The sequence below is a fragment of the Humulus lupulus genome, chromosome 4 (genome assembly GCF_963169125.1).
Source record: "Humulus lupulus chromosome 4, drHumLupu1.1, whole genome shotgun sequence".
NCBI lineage: Eukaryota > Viridiplantae > Streptophyta > Magnoliopsida > Rosales > Cannabaceae > Humulus > Humulus lupulus.
In genome coordinates, this window is record NC_084796.1 from 210,677,103 (window position 1) to 210,684,735 (window position 7,633).

Consider the following 7,633-nt stretch of genomic DNA (forward strand, 5'->3'; position numbering starts at 1 on the left):
AGACGCACAGGAATCCATACTTGGTTTTATCCTGTATCAAACCACCATTTATATATATATATATATATATTTATATAGGGAAAATAGCGGTGAAAATACCAAATCTTTTAAAACAGTACCACTTATATACCAAAACAAAAAAAGTGGTGGCAAAAATATCAAATGTTACAATTTGAGTGCACCGTTAATGTTATTCTGTTATCTCTTTTAAATGGTCTATGTGTCATTATTTCATTGGTCAAACTAGATTTCATTAAAATAAGCATTTGAATATATTTTTTTAAATCAATTAAAATCCTAAAATACTTTTAATAAAAACTTAAAATAAATTAAACAAAACCTAAATCAATATAAAACTCAGCTCATAAATAGGAACCCGTGAAAATCAACAATAAAAACAAAGTAGTTTAATTAAAAAAATCTTCATAAGAGAAGATGAAGATCTACCTTCTGGGTTTCGGGCAAGACTTGAAGGAGAGAATGAATTGGAGCTTAGGTTGTACGTGCAAAAAATGTGACTTGACTTTTTATGTTTGACTGCTTCTTCTCAATTTCATTTCTTTTTTTTTCTATTTTTTGGGTCATTAGGAAAACAATAGGTGTTGGTTCTCTGAGTGGGTAGACACTCTAATTGTTGAAGATTAAAAATTGAGAAAAATATGTAAATCTCTAATGTTGATTCTCTTTGTTTTCCTGTATTTTTCTATGAGGGATCTCACTTTATAATGTATTGGATCTATTTTTGTACTGGGCTCTTATGAGTTGTAATATATAATTTGGTCTTATATGAGTTTAATGGAAGATGTGATATCTGGTTGACTTTCTCCACTGGTAGTGGCCTTGGTATATTTTTGATATCCAATTGTTTTTGTTAACTGATTATCTAAATTGATTATAATTTCCTCAGGAACAGACTATTTAGAATTCAATGGAAAATTTTACCATGTTATTTCGTGCATTTTATTTGGTGCAAAAAAACAAATACAAAACACATAGTATCAATGCAATCCATTGAGATTATATACTGCTGATATAACTATCCAAATTATAAAAAAAAATTGTTACAAATTAAGTTTTGATAGTGCTGCAATAAACAAGTCTGTTTACCAATATACTGATGCAAATACACCATAAATAAATGTTGCAAATTCAGCATAATTGCTGTCAAAATAGAACTTCACACAATAAGACTTGTTCCAAAAGACCCATTACACCATAAGTCAGATTCTATCAGCAACACATTGATGTAATTACACCAGAATAACTGCGGCAAATTAAGCATAATTGCTGTCAAAATAAAAGTTTAACTTGACCAACAAAATAATGACACGTAGCTTATTTAAATGAGATAACAGAATGACATTAACGGGTGCACTCAAATTATAATGTTTAGTACTTTTGCCACCAATTTTTTTGTTTTGGTATATAAGTGGTACCGTTTTAAAAGAATTAGTATTTTCGCCGCCATTTTCCCATTTATATATATACTTGTCAATATAGTATTATATGAAGAAAGAAAAAAAGCCATTATGTACAAAAGAAAGACTGATTAAACTTTATTCCAAATTTTCTTCATCAACATTCTTATATCTCCTGCAAACCAAAGTTGGAAGAACCACAATCAGTCTATAGTTTTTTTTTAAAACATATTAGTTAAATTAAGGCACAAATTTATTACAATTAAAAAATATATTTATATAAATATATATTTGAAATAAAAGTTATAATTATTAATAGATTTTCATATATCTCTTGTACCTGACAAATGTCATTAAGGTAGGACCACCCAATTCATTATTATCCAATTCCAAAGTCTTACGTATGTTAGCTTCCATCTTCACTACCTTCACAATATTTTTATAAAACTAAATAAAGTAGTTAACTCATTGGATTAATTTTAACAACCCATATAAACGACCAACCAATTACCTCTTCCACAGTGTAAGTATGATCCGTTGCATTGCAAAAATATTCAACTTGTGGTGGGATAATCTCGTCATACTTTCTTCTCTCACCACAATATATATATATATAAGAAGAATATTAACTCATTATTCAATACAATAATTAAGTAATAAAATGTAGTTTCAAAAGAGTTGTGATGAGGCTTACGAGGCTATGATCATTGAGTAAACTCCTAGTAACTGAAGCTTTTCGCGATTCAGAATCTTTATTGATAAAAATTTATCAATGAATGAAATGGCAAGAAACAAGTTTCGAGCGATCTCATCCCCATTCCCTTTGCAATCTCCACCAGCCAATCAACCAAGATTGCTCTCATAACTGGAGTAATATTGCCATTCTCAACTGGCCTCATGTAATCAGGTAGAGGTCTTCTCTTTGGGTCAACCTTATTAATATGAACCATATATAATTGATAAGGTTGATATAATTATTATACATCAAAACACAAAAAAGAACGACCCATTAATACCTCCATTTCGTGAAGATACTCATAAAACTCAGAAACGAAAGGAACGCGTTGAGGAACATCCGACGATGTCGTTTCAAGGTCCGACTTCTCTTCCTTTCCGCAACCAGAGGTGTTCGTCGTTGTCGTCGTAGTGGTTACCTCCTTGATGTTCTTGGGCTCTTCGGGATCGACCCCAGACATTGGACAAGTTGGTGAGTGAGTGAGCCCAAAACGACCCGTTTCTTGATCTTGGCGTGGTTGTCTTTCTCAGCCTTTATACACAGCTTGCACAACAGAACAAACCTCAACCAACTATGAAATAACGACTAATAAGAATAGCAAATAATATGTTTTGAATATAATATATATTATAACGGAATTTAAATTATATATATATTGACTTCTCAAATTCCTATTTAATAAAAAAAAATATTTTTGATTGAAAATAGTTAAAAGAAAAATCACCAACTAAAAAATGATTAAAGAAGAAAAAAAAAACTAAAAAATTGTTAATATAATAATAAAAAAATATTTATTTAATTTTAGAATTAATTTAAGCTATTTTTAAATATTTATATAATTTTAAAAATATTTGTGTTATTTTTTTTAAAAGTTTGGTTTGGGTAGTAAATGAGAAATATATTTAACAATTTTGAGTATTTTTGTCTAAAAAAAAAATATTGATTATTTAAATGTTATATTTTAACAATTTTGGTTACTTTTTTCGTCAAAAAAAAAAAGTTTGGACATTTAAATGTTATATTCTATAAACATTAAGTATTTTTATTGTAAATATCTCTTAAATATATATATATATATATATAAATATATCTCTTCTATATAAAAAATGTATTGATAACATAAATTATTGGTTTTAACAGTTTTTTATTTTTTTCCGTTAACAGAATATTCTTATATTTAACTATAGATTGTAAACATGGCTTAAACTTAAATAAATTATTAATTAAACAAATTAAAATATGATATTTTTAAGATATTTTACAATGATAATTATTTAAAAATAATAAAATCATATATTTTATAACTTAAATAAAATTTAATTAAACTTAAACTTAATATTATATTAAACATATAGTATATAATATTTTGTTATCACTGCTAAATTCAAAAATTAGAAAAAACATAAACTTAAACAAAAATAATTAAATAAATTAATCAAAATAGAATATTTTAAAGATATTTTATGATAATTTAAATAATTAAATCATATTAATTTAAAAATAATAAAGACATATATATCATTATTTTATCTTATAAATTTGTGTGATAGTTTGTGTAACGTCCCAAAAATGATAATTAGGTTTAGTGCCTTGATTAGCGTGCTGGGAGGGCATAATTAGATATATGTATGTGATTAATTGATTAAATGTGTGACTACGTGGCATACATGGTTTATATGATAATATGAATATATATGCATGTTTATGTGTTTTTATGTAACAACCTCCTTTCTTAACATACATATATATTGTAAAAAACAATTTTAACCTGATTACGACAATACTGAAATTCTGAATTTACAAAAACTTTATTAAACAATACATAAACTAATGTTCATAACTTGAAACCATACAATACCCACAAACTAAATAAAAACGTTATCTTGCATACAAATTTTAATACTTTTATAAATAATTTTTCGTGGCGTTACTACACCTTAACGTAGAATTAGAGATGTATCCAACCGATAAATTTAAAAGCTTTATGTAAATTACAACGTTTATGAAATACTTTTAAAGATTTATGTAAATTATAAAGTTCACGAAGTACTTTTATGAAATATAAATATAAAATCAAGTTCCTTGTTTATTTATAAAATAGCATAGCAGAACTCTACTTCCTTCAGGTCAGCCTCATATGTACAGTCATGTTGGCTCCACGTATACTCATCAACAATTTATATTTGGGGCATCTTACCTACAATACAAAACATTATCTGATGAGCTAAGACTCAGTAAGCAGAATAACTACCTCATATGCATTAAAATAAACGTGCAACATGTTATGTATTTTCTTTCTTTCACTTTCCTTTCTTTTGGGCCGTAGAGGATTCTGCTGCCGGCATTACATAGGGAATCACATTCCCACCTGAACATAAACATGATAATAGAGAATTTCTCCCTCATAAACATTCATTATATAGGGAAGTACATCTCCCTCCTTACATTTTTTTTGGGACGTAGGTCTCCCAAGCAGCACCTCTACTTTAACGCTTTCAATAACTTGTTTGTGAACAATAAGCGTGCTTATGCATAAGAAATATAACATTCTTAAAAATAACTTATGCATAACAACATGGCAGGATAACATATAAAGCATATAAATGCACATAAAACACATAAAAGGCTTGTATTGTAGATGAGGATTCTACTTACCTTGCGTCTTGATAAAACAACTGAAATTGTTAGCTTCTTGATAAAAACACAAACTATTAACTTACATAAAATCTACATGATGTAATTTTAGTTTATAATTGTTGCTTGTACGCCCTGATTTTCCCACGGGCTGAGATACGGCCTAATCATGTCTACCATGCGGACATCCCCAAGACCGGAGCTGCCATCATAAGATCCTACCTCTTTAGCTCGAGGTAACCTAAAGGTTCGCCAAGATTACTTAAGGACTGAGTCTGGACTCTGAAGGCCACAGGTCGAGGGAAGCATCCAGCTTGTGGTACGAGCTGGATGTTGGAGGCTGTGACCTTTTATAAAGTCAACCACGCAAGGTAAACGTGCATATATCAGACATCACGTGTCTGATATATCCCTGACTTCTCGGGCACACAGAATGAACGTGCGTATTCTGGCACCCACGACTGGGTTGGGCCGTGCGGCCCATTATCCCCCTTACCTATTAATTAGACCACACTTCATGTGTCAGGTTTTAGGAATTAATCATGAAGGTCACAGAATTGACATGATAGGTAAGAATGTCACGGGATGACCTTCTTATCAACTCCCAGGTACCCTCTCCTATAGATATGGATACCCTGGGAGTTGCAAAGGGTTGGATTCTATTATGTAAGAAATACCCGGTAAAAGAATACCAAGCGTATAGCAATAATATTGACTGGTGGAGTAGAAGGATTTTAACCTTTGAACCACCTAAAAAACGTGATTGTGTCACCAGTCCATCTAAAAAGATCATTCATCTATTTTGGTTCAACATAAGCACTAATCCCTTCCTCTTATTTTCTTAATTACCTGTTGGCGAAGAACCGCGTCAACAGTTTAGTGCTTTCATTGAGAGCTAGTTAGATTGGTGCTATCGCAAACATCCAACTATGGTGGCCACTCGATCCAAACACGATAAGGAGACGGAACAGCATGATGGGCAGGAGGCTCATCATACCGCCATCTCTGGTGAGCAAAATCCTGAAGTTCAGCAGCGGCCGGGCAAGCAGCCGGCGGGCCAAGATGACACTGGAAGTTCGGCGCCCCGGCCACCTAATCCAAACCCAAATTTTTACACTGCTGTAGAGATGGAGAATGCTCAGCTGAGGAGCCAACTAGCGAAAGCTAATCAGCAGATTAAGGAGGTGTTGGCCCGATTACCCCCTCTTACAACCGACACTAACGTTGGAAAGAGGCAAGGCGAGATTCATAGGTCCAGGCCTAGCCGCTCAGACAGACCTTCGACAGCCAACTATGTTCCTTCATCGCACCATCGAGAGGCAAACTTCGAAAAAATGCCTAGAGCCGAACAGCAGTACAGCCGTTCGGTCCGAACTTCAACTCCCAGATTCCAACCAGCCTCGAGCGCGCCCAGGAGAGCTCGAGGAAATTACAGAAGGAGATCCGGGGAGGGCTCACAACATCAGCCCGTCCCCACCAGACGTCCCGCGCCTTGTCCAAATCGCCAGGAGCACGACCCGCAGGTTGGCAGGGCTGAAAGGCCCCCACCTAACTTGATCCGCCCTGATGGAACCAGGATCGCATCTCCGGTCAGACATCCTCCGTCACCAATAAGGTATCCATCTCCTCCTCGTCCCATCCGAGATATTCCAGCTTATGGAAGTAGCAGGAGAAACCCGTCGTCCGCAGGACCGTCCCGACGTAGTAGGGTGCCGAGAGAGAGCCCAGATCCTCACCCCCAAAGGCAGACTCTGAGCTTCTCTAACAGGAGCTACTGGACCAGCAGTCGCCAGAGCGACCTTTCTGGCGGAGACCTGCGTCAACGTTTAAGCTCGGCACAAAGTCCCCAAACCACCGAGGGGGGTGACCTGCGAGATTGCCTAAACTCTCATAGAGGAGAGCCAGTAGGAGGTGGCAGCCATGCTCGCTCAGGGGGAGACTTGTCCGAAGTACGTAACGGTGGGAATGCCCCAAATAACCTATCTCAAGATAGGAGGGGCAATAACCCGCCAAACGTACACAGTGGATCCAGAGCTGTTGAGCAGCCCCGGAATAACCAAGGAAATCAGGACAAAACCCTCGAGCGCCTGGCTCAGATGGAGGAGCCAATGAGGAAGCTCCTGTCGGAGAAAGAGAAAGACGAGTATGATTCGGGGGATGAGCTAGAGCTCTTCGCCCCCAGCATAGCAGCAACGGCATACCCACCCGGTTTCCGTATGCCGCACCTGTCCAAATTCAACGGAGATGGAGAGCCGTCGGATCATCTGGGGATGTTCAACACCCTAATGATGGCCCACAACATTGGCCCTGAGCTAAGGTGTCTGATATTTCCCTCCACACTGACTGGACCAGCCAGGCAGTGGTTCAAACAAAGCAAAAGACAATCAATCAACTCCTGGAAAAATTTCTCCGCTGACTTCAAAAGGGCATTCCGAGCCTCCCAGGCTGCCTGCGTCAAGACCGACTCTCTGGCCAACGTGAGGCAGCAGCCCGACGAGCCTCTGAAGGCTTACCTGAGCAGGTTCGCGAACGTCGCTGCTCAGGCCAGAGACGCAGATGACAGCTCCAAGCTCATGGCCTTGAGAACGAGAATCCTCGTCGGAGGGGGGCACTGGAAAGAAATACAAATGAAGGGAGTTAGTTCAGTGAACGAGTTCCTAAATAGGGCCCAGGAATGGATCAACTTGGAGGAGGCCGAAGCCTCAGCGGCAGGAACCAGCCAGGTCCCTGAGCAGCCCGCTGGAGTGGGGACGGAGGTCGTGACAGCGACCTAAAACTTCACGCAGAATAACCAGTTCGGCGGAGGCAAAAGAAAGGGAAATGGCAAGGGCAACCAGCACGCCCG

General features: G+C 36.3%; 1 pseudogene; it reads right to left on the reverse strand.

Moving 5' to 3' along the window:
* Positions 1 to 1,556: 1,556 nt before the first annotated feature.
* LOC133832854 (cyclin-A3-2-like) lies at positions 1,557 to 2,852 on the reverse strand (annotated as a pseudogene).
* Between the last annotated feature and the right edge of the window lie 4,781 nt (positions 2,853 to 7,633).